Genomic DNA, 17,071 nt, shown 5'->3' with positions numbered 1-17,071 from the left:
GCAGAGGCAGGCAGATCTCCAACTTCCAGGCTAGCTTGGTCTACAAAGCAAGTTCCAGGACAACCAGGGCTATACAGAGAAACCCTGTCTCAAAAAAACACAAAACAAAACAGGGGGTTGGAGAGATGCTTAGAGGTTAAGAGCACTGGCTGTTCTTCCAAAGGTCCTGAGTTCAACTACCAGCAACCGCTTGTTGGATCATAACCATCTATAATGTGATCTGGTGCCCTCTTCTGGCATGTAGGCACACATGCAGGCAGAACACTGTGTACATAATAAATCTTTCAAAACAAACAAACAAACAAACGCCTGTTCCAAGCTTCATACTGTTTTTTCATGCAGCTCAGCATTTAATAAATGCCCCCTCAGTGGTTAAGAGCACTGGCTGTTCTTCCAAAGGATCTGGGTTCAATTCCCAGCATCCAAATGGCAGTTCACAACTGTCTGTTGTGAACTAAGTTCCAGGGTATCTGACACCCTCACACACATACACAAGTAGAACACCAGTGTACATTAAAAAAAAAAAAAAATAAACAAGTCATTAAAAATAAATAAAAGTCCAATTGCTAAACTTAGTGCAAGTGGTCTGTTATTATTCAGTTTATTAGGTGTCTATTAGATGCTAGGTCTGAGCTCATCATCCAGTGTGGTGTATATTTGCCAACATCTGCCGGATACCACTGGGCCCAGTCAGTATCTGGGTATGCAGTAGTTCAGTGTCTGAATGAAGAATCCCTGGTCTTCCTGATGAAATGCTCTGTAAATAAATAACTAACATATAAAGGAAAGGCTGCTCTGTAGATGTGTTCACAGGCAAGATACCCTTATCTCCGTGTACTGCCAGGCACCTTTCTCAGAGACTTATCTTCTCACCTGGGAAACTGCTCTTTGAAGAAGAGGTCAGACAGGTTCTGCTCACCTGCTCGTTGGTCTCTCGGGTCCCAGGAGGACTCTGCCTGTGGCACACCTTCATCAAGGCCCGGGATCTGATGACTGCCACCTTCTTCCACAGGCTGTCAGTGCTTCATTCATTAGGCGAGAGGGCAGCAGCTGGGCTCCAAACCTGGCGCCGCTGGCAGTGTGCCCAAAGCCATCTGCCCTTCATTTGGCCTGACTTTCCTGCTCTTAAGGATTTAACTCTTCCCCATCATAACCCCTTGCCAGGACTTTAATAACGGCGGATTTGTAAAAGCAATCTTGAATATGTACGTGTGGTATGTGCACGTCCGAGCAGAGGCCAGAGGTTGATGACTTCTGTGTGCCTGGATCGCTCTCCTCTTCGTTTACTAAGGCAGGGTCTCTCATTGAACCTAGAGCTTGTGACTTGGCTGGTCTAGCTCACCAAGAGTCCAGTCTCTGCCTCACAAATGCTAGGATTTCAGGCAGTCCACCGGAGCAGCCAGGCTTTTATGTGGGCCCTGGGAATGTAAACTCTGCTCCTTGTACTTGCAATGCAAGCGTCTTATCAGCAGCGCCATCTGCCCGGGCTGGAAAATTAAAAATTTTAATTAGGGCTAATATATTAGGTGTATGCAGAAATGACTGTGATCAGATCCTCACCACAGCCACAAGGCTTTAGCACCATATGAACGTGTCCCTCCCCCAGCCCCAGCAGGACTTGGGCTGGACAGGTGTTTTACTACTGAGTGATGTCCTTCCCTGCCTTGAGACAAGGTTGCTCAGGTTTGGCATGGGTTCATTCTTTCTCTCTCTAAGCCTGTAGTGTGCAAGCTTTTCATCTCTGCACTCAGGAGGCAGAGGTCGGGGTAGATTTCTGTGAATTCTTGGCCAGCTTGGTCTATATAATGAGTTCTAGGCTAGCCAGGGCTACATGATAAGACCCTGTTTTATTAATTTTGGTTTTTCAAGGTAGGGTTTCTCTGTGTAGCTCTGGCTATCCTGAAATTCACTATGTGGCCTCAAACTCACAGAGATCCATCTGCCTCCGCCTCCTGAGTGCTGGTATTGAAGACCTGCACCACCACTGACCCACACGCCGGGTATGTGGAAGTCAGAAGACAGCTGGTGTGAGTTGGTTCCCTCCTACCATGTATGTGGGTCTAGGGTCTAGGGGATCTCAGGTCATCAGGCTTGGTGGCAAGTGCTGAGCCAGCTTTCTGGCTCTGGCCCTTGAGTCTCCTGCATTATCTCCCAGAGTGACACACATTATAACATCAATAGTAGCCTTGAACCATTATTAATATGTACCACCACATCTGGCTTAATCATCTATTTTCTTTCTTCTTTCTTTCTTTATGTATTTATTTGAGACAAAGTTTTTTTAAACTGATTATTATTTGTACGGTATTCTGCCTGCAAGAGTGCATACACACCAGAAGAGGGCACTAGCTCTCACTATAGATGGTTGTGGGCTCCCACATGGTTGCTGGGAATTGAACTCAGGACCTCTGGAAGAACAGCCAATGTTCTTAACCTGTGAGCCATCTCGCCAGTCCCTGAGACAAAGTCTTATTCTGTTAGATTGCCTTCAAACTCATGGTGATTGTCCTGATATTACAGGTGAGCCACTTTACCTCATTTGCATTTTTATGTTCTATTTATTACTATTTTTAAAGATTTATTTTAATGTAAATGGGTATTTGGCTGCATGTATGTATTTGCGCATGTGTGTCTGGTGTCGTCCTTGGGGGGTCAGAAGAGGACATTGATCCTGAAACTGGAGTTATTCAGATGGCTGTCAGTTGTTGTGTGGGTTCTAAGAAGAGAACCCCAATCCTCTATGAGTGTAGCAAGTGTGTGTGTGTGTTTGGACATGAGTGTAGGTGCCTGTGGAGGCCAGAAAGAGGGCATTGCAACCTTGGAGCTAGAGTCATAGCTGGTTGTGAGCTACCTGGTGTGGTTTCTGGGAATCAGCTACACATTGCCATTTACTGTGGTCTTATCAGTAAAATGTCAGCTGAGAGCACAGTTTATAACAATAACCCAAACGATGTAAAAATGACTAATTAGGTTTTCAGCACGGTCATCGTGGTGCTGTATTCGAGTAATCCCAGCACTTGGAAGATGGAGTCTGAAGAAAATTCAAGGTCATTCTTGGCTACATAGAGAGCTTAAGACCAACTTCAGTTACCTAGGACCTGATCTCAAAATACAGAAGGCATAGCTAAACTAGTAGAGGGCTTGCCAGGCATGCCAGTACTACAAAAACAAAACAAAATACAAAAACCCCTACGTAGGGCAATTATTGTCAAGCAAAGTGATAAAATTGTACAACCGTGGGCATATGTGGAAATGAACACGGTGGAGTTCTAAGATTATAGGAAGAAACACTCATCATATTCTCCTGGATTCTCAGAAATATAACATTTGTGACCTCTGGTCATCAAGGTATGGAAATTTCTCCTAAGTACCAATCAACCAGTCACTTCTCCAAATCTACAGACTACACCGTCTGGGTCACCTCTCTTCAGTTCTGACACACTAGGGGCTCAGGTTATCACTCAGGGGTAGAGGGTATGCTTACCAAGGGATGGGCAAAGCTCTGGGTTCAATCCTCATGCCACAAAAGAGGAAGAATAAAATAAAAACCACAACAAAATGGGTGTGGTGGCATATTACTGTGATCCCAGCGCTTGGGAGGCAGAGACAGATTTGCTACAAGTTTGAGGTCAGACAGGTCTACCTAGGGAAGTTCTAGGTCAGCTTGTGTTCACCAGAGCCCTTTTCTCAAAACAAGAAAACACAACATAAACAAAATTAGTCTGTCTTAGATAGTGGAGATCACTTCAGACCCTATTTGTGAATGCTCAGTCCCCGTGTGTGAGGCCAACACTGAGTCCCAGGCTGCTTCCCCCGTGTTTCTGAAGGACCCACTACAAACCAGACTTCTTAACACCTCTGTTAATTCACCGCAGCTCAGGAATCTCAGGGAAAGCTTGCTTGCATTCACTGTTCGGTTACCAAGGGCATTGCCAAGAACACAGATGTAGATCACTTCAAAGAAGGAAAACAAGGACTCAATGCTGCTGTGACCAAAGGCTGAAGTTCTCCACAGGATGCCATTCACTCCCACACTCCAGCGCCGTATTTTCACAAGGAGATGATGGATGAGGTAGGCACGCAAATAAAAGTTTCAAAACAACAAAAAATCAGGAGAAAGAAAACAGTACAAATGACCTCTTTTCTTTATTTCTTTCTTTCTTTTATTTATTTTTGAGACAGGGTTTCTCTGTGTAGCTCTGGCTATCCTGGAGCTGACTCTGTAGACAAGGCTGGCCTTAAAGTCAGAGATCCACCTGCCTCTGCCTCTTGAGGGCTAGGATTAAAGGCGTGCACCCCCACTGTCTGGCCAGCAATTGACCTTTTCTTAATGCCTTCTGGGTACTCTACTTTCTAGTAACTTTCTTTCGGGCCATGTTTTGCAATGCTGGGGATGGAACCTAGGGCCTTGAACATGCCAAACAAGAAGCTGTACCTTGTCTTAAGGCCCTGTCCTGGGTTTTTATGGTGATTTTATTGCATATCCATGACTGATTAAATCATTTGTTATTGGTTATCAGCTGCCTCCAGCATAACCACCGTCCTGAGATAGCAGGTGGGCCTGAAAGTTCCCACCCTTTAATGTTGCTTTAGACATGCTGGTCACCTAGCTCTCATTCCAAAGCTACCAAGGTACCGGGAGGCTGCCAGGCAGCAGTCACCTAATTAGCATATAAAAAGACAAATCACTTTGGAGATTCAAAGGCTTTTTGAAGTTGTAAGCCAGGAAAGTGGGATGAAGATCACACATATCTCAGAATATCACAACTGCTAAGCTTAAAAAAAATTAGGATATAAACATATGTGTATGGTCTAAAAATAATTTATCTCCATCAATCTAAGAGAGAAAATATTAATGGTTTGCAATAGCCCCAAGGGTGGAAACACAAAAAATGTCCATCAGTGGATGAATGAGAAGATAAAACAGGGTGCATTGCTTGAAGTGGAAAATTGATGGTGTCAAAGGGCCATGCTTGTAATCTCAGCCCCTGAGAAGCTGAAGCTGTAGGATGACTACACATTTAAAGCTACCCGAGGCTGTACAGTGAATTCAAGGCTAGCCTGGATTATATAGTAAAGCAAGAGATGGAGACTGTCTCAGAAACAAAACAAAACAAAAAACAGACAAAAATAACCAAACTACCAAACCAACAAGACAATGGAATATCCAGCCTCAGAAGGAAAACTGAGCATGGTAGTACACACGATACCAGCGCTTAGGAGACCAAGGCAGGAGGATCAGGAGTCTCAGCTATCTATGAAGACTGTCTTGGCTCCTTGTTTAAAAGCATTGGCTGTTCCTCCAGAGGACCCACGTTTGATTCCGAGCACCCACATGGCAGCTCACAACTTCTGTAACTCAGTTCCAGGGGGGCACCTACACCCTCACACATACATACATGTAAGCAAAACACCAATTCACATACAATAGGACGCAGTACAGTTCTTGTAGTCTCCAAAGTAGTCAAATTTCGAGGCAGAATGGTGGGTACCACTGGGGATGTAGGGAAGGAGAATTTGGAAGTTTTTGATGACTACAGAGGTGGGGCAGTGGGGCAAGCCTTTGCTCAGGAACCCAAGGAAGAATGCCTCTGTAAACAGGGACCGTCTCCAGGGCTTCCTTTCCATCCCTGCCTCATCTTGCTTTCACTCACTCTGGACTCCAAAAGCCTATATTCTACAGCAAGGTAGGCCCAAAGAGGTTAGCAGTTTCTTCCTTCTCCCCGACTCCTTTTGAGAGTCTCATGTAGCCAACGCTGGCCTTGAACTCCTGCTCTTCCTACCACCACATTCAATTTTATGTGAAACCCAAACTAAGATATGCTCTGTGATTCACACTTTCCTATTGATGAGCAATTGAACTGGCTCTATTTTCTTGGGGTTGGAGACAGTAGTACTAGGAGCATCCTTGTTTTACCAGGGCTTCTTGAGACCATGCAGAGCAATATGCCTAGCAGTAAGCCTGCTAGATCCTAGCTACATGCACTTCCAGCTTCCCTGGCCATCACTCAGTTCCTAAAGTGCCTACTTATATTTCAACACCAACCCCATCCTCAGTTTCCCCCACCTATGCCCGATGTTCTCTTAGCTCACTTGCTGCATCTGCTGCTTTCACATCTGTGGAAGGTACTTCCCCAGCACACAGCTCAGCTCTTTAGAGTCCAGCTCTCTGCGTCAATTCCCTGACTTTCACTCAACCACAGACTGGATCAATCTCCCCTATATTATGTGCCTGTAAGCATACAGCAGCACCCTATAGTGACTGCCAAGCATTTGAGAGACTGCACTTAATCCTTAGCACTTGTGTGTACACACACACACACACCTTTGCAGTGTTTGCAGGTTGCAATGCTCCATTGACCTGTGCAATTATTAGGACAGGCCCTCTCCCTGACTACACTGTAGGCAATTGTTAACCTTTAACTTTTTCTTTTTCCTCATTTGAATTGTGTAACTTTTCTAGCATCCCCTCTCCTACCACCACAGGGTCTTACTATGTAGCCCTGGTTGGCCAGAAATTGCTACAAAGACTAAACTGGCCTCAAAGTCACAGAAATCTTCCTGCGGGGTACATTAGCATGTTTTTTTGTTTGTTTTTTTTTTTTAATGTATTTTTAACTTTGGCTTTTGGAGACAGGGTTTCACTATGTAGCCCTGGCTGTCCTGGAACTCACTCTGTAGACCAGGCTGGCTTTCAACTCAGAGATCCACCTGCCTTTGCCTCCCTAGTGCTTGCTGGAATTAAAGGATTGTGCCACCAAGCTGAAAACCAAAAAAAAATTTATTACTGTCCGTATATGGATTTGGGGGATGGTCATCAGGTTTAAGCAGCCAGTACCTTCTTCTAAACTATCTTGTAGCTCTTAAACCTGCCTTGGCCTTAAAAAAAATTCATTCATTCCATTCATGTGCTAGATTCTGTTTTAGGGGAGGAGGTACTGAGGTAAACAAAATAGAACAATTTTTCCCTTTGTTGCACTAGCATCCTAGGGGGAAAATTTAAAAACATAAAAGACACAATAAATGGTGATAACTACTTCAGAGAAAAGAGCAGCAAAAGGCGGCAAGGGAACCCGACTGTGATGCCTATGGTCTGATTTCACGGCCCCAACAGTGTCTGTTTCCCACTGTATGTGTGAGCAGAAGGTTCACAGAGTTGATGTCACTTCTTCAGAAACAGCACAGCTCATACAGACACTAAGACGACAGGACCTTAAAGGTCTGAGAACCCATCTTGCCACTTATTCATCCCTAGGCTCCTGCTCAGGACCTGGGAAGAAAGTGTCACACTTTCTCCCAAAAGCTTAAGACCTATGAGGTAGGTGAGCTTGCCTCATGGAGCCTTGCAGTCAGAGTCCCACCTAGTTATCAGTGCAGTGAGCAGACAAGAGCACGATCAGTTTACAGGTGGGGAGGCTGGCCTGCAGATGCACACTGATGAATCAACTCCAGAGACCAGGGGCAGAAGGTGAAGTTCCTCTAGAATGTTCTGCTACTGCTAGTCTTGGAGAATTTAAAGCTAACAGCTGGCTCTTCACCCTTCAGCTCTGTGATAAACCGATGGGCTAGTCAGGGAGGGGCCACTTGGGTAATGACCAGCTTGACCCATCATCATCCTAGACTGGGGTCCTGGAGGAAGAAGCAGATGTGCACAATGAAGCTGGCCCTCTGCCCCCACACAGCCCGCAACTCAGCTTCTGCCCAGTGAATCTCATGAACTATAGTGGCAGCCGGGATGTGGAGGAGCGGATGGATAGGCACACAGCACCATCTTCCTCCCATTCCACACTGTAGCATGCCTTTTGTATGTCAGGAAGATGCCTAAGAGTTTTCATATTTTTTTTTCAAAAAACAAAAACAAACAAACAAAAAACTCTGTAAGGTTTAGCTGATTAAGCTGAAAATAGGTCTATTTCAGGGTTTGAGAAATTTACTTCTCCATATGACTTCCTCCCCTCCCTCTCCCCAGACACGGTATCTTTGTGTAGCCCTAGCTGTCCCAGAACTTGCTCTATAGCCCAGACTGGCCTCAAAGTCACAGAAATCCACCTGCCTCTGCCTCCCAAGTGCTGGAATTAAAAGCACAGCTCACCACTTTCTGTCTTCCTTGTAACTCTCATTCATTAATTTATTTATATTTTAGCTTTTTTTGAGACAAAGTTTTTTTAGTGTAGTTCTGGCTGTCCTAGAACTGGCTCTGTAGACCAGGCTGGCCTTCAACCCAGGGACTGACGTGTCATTAACCTCTCCCCAACCTCAGCTCCCCAAGTACTGGGATTAAAGGTGCATATGACCTTGCCCAGCTCTATGTAACTCTTAGAAAATATTTTTTTTTTAAATATTTATTTGTAAATAGACAGGCATGGTGGCACAAACTTTTAATCCCAATACTTGGGAGACAGAGACAGAAGGATCTCTGAGTTCAAGGCTAGCCTGGTCTACCTAATGAGTTCTTGGACAGCCAGGGCTTTAGAGCTCCTATCTCAAAAAAGCAAAACATATTATTTGCACATATTTAAGTTTTTAAATATTTATTTAAGCTGTATGAGTGTTTTGCTTCATGTATGGGGTACCTTACATGTTCCTACCGATGGTTGTGAGCCACCATGTGAATGCTGGGAATTAAACAAAGGTCCTTTGGCAAGAACAGCAAATGCTTCTAACCACTAGCCACCTCTCCAGCCCCTGACGGTATTTTGTTGTTGTTTGAGACAGGGTTTTCTTGTGGAGCCCTAGCTGTCCTGGAACTTGTTCTGTAGAACAGGCTGGCCTTGAATTCAAGAGATCCATCTGACTCTGCCTCCTGAGTGCTGGGATTACAGGCATGTGCCATTATGCCCAGCACACCCCTGAGTATTTTTAAATGTGTAGTTTGTGAGCCAGATCCAAGGGGCTGAAGACAAGGTCTGTCTTTGCAAGGGATTTTTACTTAACAGGAGAGGCAGATGTTAGATGGTTAAGAGTTTCTCTTGGAGCTATGGAGAAGAGCCAACTGTCCTTTTTCAGAACATTCAATCCTCCCCAGGGGAAAGCCTACTCTCTGCCAGAACAGGTGGACAGGAGGGAGGGAGCGGGAGGGTTTCCTATAAAGGCTGCGTGCATGCGTGTGTGTGTGTGTGTGTGTGTGTATCAAGGTTATGTGTCATGGACAATCTGTGAATTACTGGATTCCATTTTGAAAGGGTTAAAAGCCAGTGACGCCACCTGCAAAAGCTATCACAATTATTTATCCAGGGAAAGAGCAACTCCAAGCACTGTGGGAGGGATGGTAGGTAGGGTGGCGGGCTTCCATTGAAGTTGTAGTTTTGGAGTAAATAGGCAGAGGTGCTATCTGGGATATGAATATGTCAAAGTGACAGACAGGCATGGGGGAGTGTGTAGCCACGTGACTACCTATCCCACCCAAAGCCCTGGCAGTATACAGGTGAGCCGTGGGATGCTCCCAAGACAGTCTGGTGACATCAGTCGCACCAAGATATATCAGCCATTTCCATGGTCACAGATGCAGCATTTGTGAATTGATTATGACGCGTGTGTATGTGTGTGATGTGCGGATACTTCTACATATTAGTGCACAGGCCAGATGAGGTAGAAGGTGTTCTCATTCTTCACCTCATTCTTTTGAGGCAGGATCTCTCTCTGAACTTGAAGCTCTTGTTTTTCTGACAGGCTAGCAGCCGGTGAGCTGCAACAATCCTCTTGTCTCTACCCCAACACCGTTCTGGTGTGTGTATGATCAGGCCTGGCTTATGTGTTAGGATCCCCACGGTTGCTCAGCAAGCACTCTTAGCCACTGAGCATCTTCCCAGTTCCTATTATTATTAGTTTTTTTTTTTTTTAGGGATTGAATTAGGGCCTCATACATGCTAAGCACTTTATCCCCAACCTCAGAAAATACATTTTAAAAAATTCCAAATTCCTTCTGGAGTTAGGTGTGGTAGTTCATGCCTGTGGTCCTATCATTCATGAGACTGAGGGCAAGTACATTTTCCTGAGTCTGAGGCCAGCTTCATTAACATAGTAAACTCCAGGCCAGGCAAGGCTATACAAGGAGGCCCTGTCTCAAAACAACAGCAGCAATGGACAAACTAGAGGCTGGCAAGATGGCTCAGCAAATGTGATGACCTGAGTTTGATCCCTGTGACCCACATGGCAGAGTGAGTGAGAGAACTGACTCCTTCCTGCAAGTCGCCCTGTGTTCTCCACACAAGTGCTTAGTTAGCACATCCCCACAAACAACAAAAGCAAGCGAAAATGTACTGAGGGAAAATTTTCCACATAGAGAAGGGTTTTAAAATTTTTCTCCCTGAGCGGGGCTCAGTGGCACACACCTGTAATCTGAGCACTCAGGGAGGCAGAGGCAGTCGGATCACTGTGAATTCAAGGCCAGACTGGTCTACAAAATGAGTCCAGGATAGCCAGGACTACATACAGAGAAACCCGGTCTCAAAAACAAAAACAAAACAACAAAAAAAAAAACCCAACCAATCCACCAAACAAACAAAAAAATTCCCCCACCCCCATCTTTTCTGCCTTGAAATTATTCCCCAAAAACACAACTATAATATAACTATTTACACAGCATTTAAGTGTTAGGTATTAAAAATGATCTGGAGGCTGGGTGTAGTTGTGCATGCCTTTCAGCCCTCTGGAGGAAGAGACAGGTGGATTTTTGTGAGTTTGAGGCCAGCTTGGTCTACAAAGTGAGTTCCAGCATAGCCCCGTTATTAAGACAAACAAACAAACAAACAAACCAAAATAATAATCTGGCAATAATTCAAAAGATGGAGGATGGGGGTTCCATGTAAACACCACACCATTATAGGACCTGAGTATCCTTGCATTTTGCTATCTGCTGAGGTCCTGGGTCTGATTCCCTGAGGGAATATTAAGACAACATAATGTGTTTAAGCATTAGAAGCTGGCAGGAAATATACCCAAGCAGATTCTAAGAGGATGTTGGAGAGACAGCAGCTAGTAGGAGAAAATGCAGAGAAAGGACCAACAGGTACAAAGGTCTGAAAGAGACAGACTATTTAGTTGGGCTGGAGAGATGGCTCAGTGGTTAAGAGCACCATCTGTTTTTCCAAAGGGCCTGAGTTCAATTCCCAGCAACCACATGGTGGCCACAACAATCTATAGAGAGATCTGGTGCTCCCTTCTGGTGACCAGGCAACATGCAGGCAGAATACCATTAAAAAAAAAAAATAGTTAAAGGTCTCAAAATACGTAGAGATAGCATCCTCCATAGGTGACTCTCCCCCTGAACCTCAAACTTGGAAGAAAGCAAAATGTTAAGGTCCTGGTACCCAAAACATCAGCTTTGTTTGAATAACAACATTGGATGAGCCCTTTTCTAACATTGGTTCATGTGACTATAGTGTATTTCATATTATAACCTCCATTTTATAGGTGAGAAAAGAGATGTACTGTCCAGAGGTTTACAATGATCCTTTAGCAGTGCCTTTGACTTGAGATAACACACGTAAAAAGCTTTGTTTTCTTCTTCTGTTTTAAATGAAGCCACCTAAACATGAGGCATTGTGACTTTGTTAAATTTCTGGCTCCCTCCAGTTCAGCCTGTCGTTTTCAGGAAACCCAGGAAAGGGCAACAGTTACAGCCAAAAGGCCAAGTGGCCTCTCAAAATTCCCCACATCTATTCTGGTTCTCCCTCTGGGGGCCACTCTTAGATACCATCTTCTGCCAAACAGAGTTTGTTTCTCAGAAGCTGTAAGAAGTAGGAGGTTAGGGGGGGAAAAAAAAAAACAGAACCTGCATCAACAACTGCAAAATCCCCCTGCAGCAGCTTGAGCACAAAGGGTTTGAGTTCTGAACAAAGGGCTGGGTGAGACTGGAAAGTAAATGCTGACACATCCTCTCTCCAGCTGTGAACTGGGGGTCTGAGGGCTGCTGCAAAGGTCATCTGTCTCCACATCTTTGGGCAGGAAATGCAATTCAATCCTTCCAGTGACTGATCACTTTACAAGATTAATGGAAATGCCTCTAACGCGGGTCTGTGTTCTGACAGCACAAAAAGGGAATCACACTTCTCCCCTGGCCTCCTCCTCAGCAAGGTCAGCTGATTCCTTTAAAAAGTTCACAACTTTATTCCAGGGACATCTGCTGGAATAAAGGTATTCCTTTGATAGGAGAGATCCTGGTGGTTGGACCGAAAGGTAGCACCTGAAGGTGGGAGGGCTCTAGAGGTTCTTCTGTTTGTGCTTCATCTTTCAAAATAAAGGGAATGCAGAGGGCATGGTGGGTCCTGAAGGGTTAACTGCCAGCCTTCCCCTGCACTCCTCAGGGACAGTCAACCAGTGACAATTGAGCATGATGAAGTAATGCCTGCCTTTTTATTCCCATTGGCTACCATACATGTCCATCAATCTCAAGATGCAAGTTTTGAAAGAATCTTTGAACTTTTATGACTCTGTTTCACAGCATTAACCCTTTAAGTCACCTGTGGTTTCAAGGGGTCTTTCCAGTCCTTACCCAGGAAGAGACAGGATGAAATGCAGGGTTCTAGGAAGAACAGTCAACCTTTCCCCAAGAGTCAGGCCTGACAGTCTTTCAACAGTTTGGTTTTCCTTTTTGACTTCAATCCACAAGGGACTGAGGACTAAAAAACAAAATAAACAGAAGATATTTGAGAACAATCACTTTAATAGAAACAGCTTGGTCTGCTGCTATATTAAAAAGACAAGTAAGTTTCAAAATACAAAAGGAATACAAAAATAGGACAAAATTTGTCAGTACTGTCTTGCACATACAAGGTTTTGCTGTGTTTAATTTCTATTCATCATTCTGTTCACCTCCATCCCCTGTTACGCTGTGGATTAAACCTCTCCATCCTGGCGAGCATTCTATGCCTGAGCTACAACCAGTAACCTGGAGTTCATTTCTGAGTAGGTAAAACATTTCCATGGTGCAGAGTTGAGAAGGCACTACAGCGTACAGAATGAAATTAAATCCCTCTGGTCTGCACCAGACACTGTTCATACATACATGTGGTTAAAGTTTCACAGTGTACCAAAGAATAGCTTTCCTTCTCTTTTCATGTTTCTTTTCCCCATTGTTATGTCTTTCCAAAGAAAATTCAGTGCATATAAAAGATTAAGTAGGGGCTGGAGAGGTGGCTCAGTGGTTAAGAGCACTGTCTCCTCTTCCAAAGGACCCGGGTTCAATTCCCAGCACCCGCAAGGCAGCTTACAACTGTCTGTAACTTTAGTTCCAAGGGACCTAACACCTTTATACTAATGCACATAAAGTAAATTAAAAAAAAAATTAGAAATATCTTCTTTGGTTTACCCAAGTAGTAAAATTTAGGATTCTGTATCATGTTTTAATTTAAGAATATCAAGTCATTCCATATTAACATGTATTCTCTTTTTCAGTGCTGAAGATCAAACTGTGAGCCTTAATTTCATTTTTCGTGTTTTTTGACAGGTCCTCACTAAGACCATAATCTTGTGGGGGCTCTGGATTTAAATCCTGTAGCCATAATATCATTGTGGACTGTAACTCCTGATGCCTCAGCCTGGCTTGAGCTTCATTATATGGTCTGAGTCAATCCATAGGGTATATATCATCCTTAAGTTCATTTGTAAGATCTCAGGTGAACCAATCCCACCCAATTGGAACCCTACCAGGCTCCTGCACAGTGCCATGCTCCTGGCAGGCACCAGGAGCAAGTGCTTCAAATTCTAAGGCTGCAAAATTCACAGTGGACCAAATGCACTCTTCTATATAACCTTTGCTGCTATCTTTGCCTCCATGGACTCTTCATTCTGTTAATGCTTTGGGGTAGTTGATAATGGAGATGCTAAGCCATACTGAACCTTGACTCATATATAAATAGATTGGTAGGCACCTTAAGGGTGAGAGATGGCTCAGAGGTTAAGAGCACAGCCTGCTCTTCCAGAGGTCCTGAGTTCAAGTCCCAGCAGCCACATGTGGCTTACAAACATTTATAATGGGATTTGGTGCCCTCTTCTGACATGCAGGCAGAACACTGTATATATAATAAATAAATCTTAAAAGAGCAACGGTGGCAAAGGCCTAAGGCCTCATTGTTTTAAGTTCTCTGCTTGCTTGCAGTGGTGAGATCAAGGGTCTTGCATACAATGCTAAGTGCTGTATCACTGAGCTATAACCCTAGCCCATTATTACTATTTTTTTTTTTTTTTAATATTTGAGACACAGGGTTTCATTATATTGTCCAGGCATGAACTACCATGTCCAGTTTAACTCTTTTTGTTTGTTTTTTGTTTTTTCAAGACAGGGTCTATCTGTGTAGTTCTAGCTGTCTGTTCTGGAACTCACTCTGTAGAGCAGGCTGGCCTTGAACTCAGAGATCGCACTGCCTCTGCCTCCTGAGTGCTGGGATCAAAGGCGAGTACCATCACCACCAGACAGTGTATTTCAACAGTGGAGTGAATTCTTGGTTATTACTCATGAGTAGCTCGGTTCTATATGTCATAGTCCCACAAGTAGGCTTATATAGTAGCTTATATCTTGTGGGCTCTGGATTCCTACAAACTCTTGGCTCAAATCCTGTACCCATAATATCACTGTGGCCAAATAACTTAGCATCTCTTTGAGCCTTAGCTATAAATGGGGAGAAATTTGCAAAGATTTAAAAGAGATGGCAGATATGAAGGGCTTTACTCAAAGGCACCATACGTTCTTAAGGGCCTGGAGCTAGAAACTGAGGTAATCCCAAGGCTCAGGAGACAGAGGCAGGAGGCTCACACAAAATTTGAGACTGGCCTGGTTTACACAGCAAGTTCCAGGCTACCTAGGGCTAGGTAGAGACCCTTGTCTTACAAAGAGGAAAACTAAGAGCTAGAATGAGGGCATGAGAACAGTGTTTCTTCCTAATCCAGAAACCCTGGCTTCTGAGAGCTCCATCCAGCAGCAGCCAAGCCCACTGTGTGTGTGTGTGTGTGTGTGTGTGTGTGTGTGTGTAAAGCTGTTATTTCTGTTTTCTGTCTTTGGACACAGAGCTGCTCAATTAGCCTTTGAGGATGGTTGATACAACTAAACGAGTATAAGACAGGTAGGATTTGACTGGGCCTTTTACAGGATCAAGCAAGGAAGGTACAGGAAGACATTATTTCGTTTCCAGAGGCTTTTTTTTTTTCCTCATTAAAAGTTCATCTTTTGAAATAAGCCCCTTCATCTTTTCTCTAACTCTCACCTATTCTCAGCTCCTGGGGGACCAACAGCCAAAGTTAGAGCTCAAGGGTCTGGCCCTTCCCCCTTTGGCCCAAAATAACCTCCTCCCCCACTTAGAGGGAATGCTTGGAATTCTTTCAACTGAGGACAAAGCCTTTCATCTGCCAATTACTGATAAAGAGAAAATGCAAATATGCTGGAGAAGGTGATCCATCAAGGGTTCAACGTTTATTGAGTGACCACTTAGACCCAGCAGAGGGGTGGGCATTCAGGGGAAGTCAAAGGGGAACAAACAACCGACTGGCCCATTCTTCTCTCAGGTTTGTAAAGGGAGGGGATCAAATCAGGTAACTAGTTAACCTCTTCCCACATGACAAGTCAGGAACTCCCATGGATGTGATAGATGAACTTAAGTGCTGTCACACGAAAAGGGTCTAACACCAGACTTTTCCTAACTCCTGCCTTTGGAGGTCTCAGAGGCCTCAGGGGGAAAGAGAACCTCAGGGAGGAAGATGAAGAACGAGGACCCGGAGGGTCGCACCTGACAGCTTTGCTTTATGTTTGTGCTGATTCTCAGATCAAAGCTCCTTTAAGCAGCTTTCTTTCTCTCTGAAGTATGAGTGAAGTTGGTGGACATTTGCAAAGGCAAGCTGTGTGTTCCAGGGTGAGCGGTCTCACCTTTCTGAATTCCAGCTTCCTCCTATACAAAACGGAGCAACAAGGCACAAGACCTTCCCTTTAAAAGATTCTTTCTCACGCGAAGAGGCAAGGCAAACTAAACGGTTGTGTGTGTGTGTGTGTGTGTGTGTGTGTGTGTGTGTGTGTGTGTATGGAACCCAGGGCCTTATGCTTACTTCCTAGGTCAAATGTTCCACCACTAACTGGGCTGCTCGAAAGGCTGCCCAGTGGATGGAGCTGAGCCAGTGTAGCTATGATTTCAGAATCCTATCACAGCTACATTGGTTACAAATTTTGGTGTTTGGTGCCCCATCACTATGTAAAAGACTTCTACCGATAGCGTGCACGGATGGAATGAAAACAGACTTCAGGCGGTAGCTTTGGGGACACGTTGGAAAGAGTACGGAACGATAAGGTAGGAATTCTAACGTGAGGGAGGGAGAAGCATATATCCCCGCAGCGACCATCTCTGGCTCAGCCCGCTCGCAGGTGGTCAGGCCACTTCCTCCCCACCTCTGCCTGAGCCAGAGCTTGTTGATACTGGGACAAGATAAAAAGAGCTGCCGTCCACATTCATAATTTCTTCAATCTGGGTTTCCCAACGTGCAAAATGACCCGCTTTAACTTGTGCACTGGGTAAAAAGCCGCAGTCATGATCTACGAGGATCATCTAGGTCTCTCAGAGTTTCCCTGGTGCTGTCATTAGGCCTTTCGGGGCACAAGAGGCCTGGAAGGAGCAAAGTTTCGGGCAAGCTTTTCTCCCAACTAAAATGGACCTGACTTGTTGATTTTGGAATTACAGGATCACTCGGGGCCAATTATAGGCGCAGACACAAGCACTACTTCAGGGGACACAGGAGCATTAGGGATCTGATAGTCCGAGCATATTCCCGGGTGTCCCTCCTTCCTCCTGGAGAAACATGGATTAATCAAGACGTGCTACCCCAGAAAGCCACGAGCATCCCCACCAACTTCCTCTTGAGTTGCCTTAAGGGAACTTTACGGGGCTTACCTTTCGCCTGCCTGCATTGGGGACGCTGAATCCGATTCTCTAGTTCCCTCCTGTGTATCGATTTATCGCTTCTCGGCGAGTGTAGAGACTTTTCTCTCTCTCTCTCTCTCTCTCTCTCTCTCTCTCTCTCTCTCCTTTTTAAAAGCCCAACTTATGCTTCAGGGCTCTTCTACGGAGGCTGTCCGAATGAATGAATGAAAGGC

General features: G+C 44.7%; 1 long non-coding RNA gene across 1 annotated transcript; it reads right to left on the bottom strand.

Moving 5' to 3' along the window:
* Window positions 1–581: 581 nt before the first annotated feature.
* On the bottom strand, window positions 582–16,984 carry LOC129675871 (uncharacterized). The gene is made up of 3 exons (XR_008719999.1): window positions 16,869–16,984; window positions 12,494–12,620; window positions 582–1,487 (listed from the first exon to the last, which is right to left on the bottom strand). It is a non-coding gene; the product is annotated as an uncharacterized LOC129675871 (long non-coding RNA).
* Window positions 16,985–17,071: the final 87 nt, after the last annotated feature.

This window comes from Psammomys obesus, unplaced genomic scaffold, assembly GCF_907164565.1.
Source record: "Psammomys obesus unplaced genomic scaffold, mPsaObe1.curated_primary_1811, whole genome shotgun sequence".
In the NCBI taxonomy this organism is placed as follows: domain Eukaryota; kingdom Metazoa; phylum Chordata; class Mammalia; order Rodentia; family Muridae; genus Psammomys; species Psammomys obesus.
The sequence above is the reverse complement of the archived record's forward strand: the minus strand, read 5'-3'. Positions and strand labels throughout refer to the sequence as shown.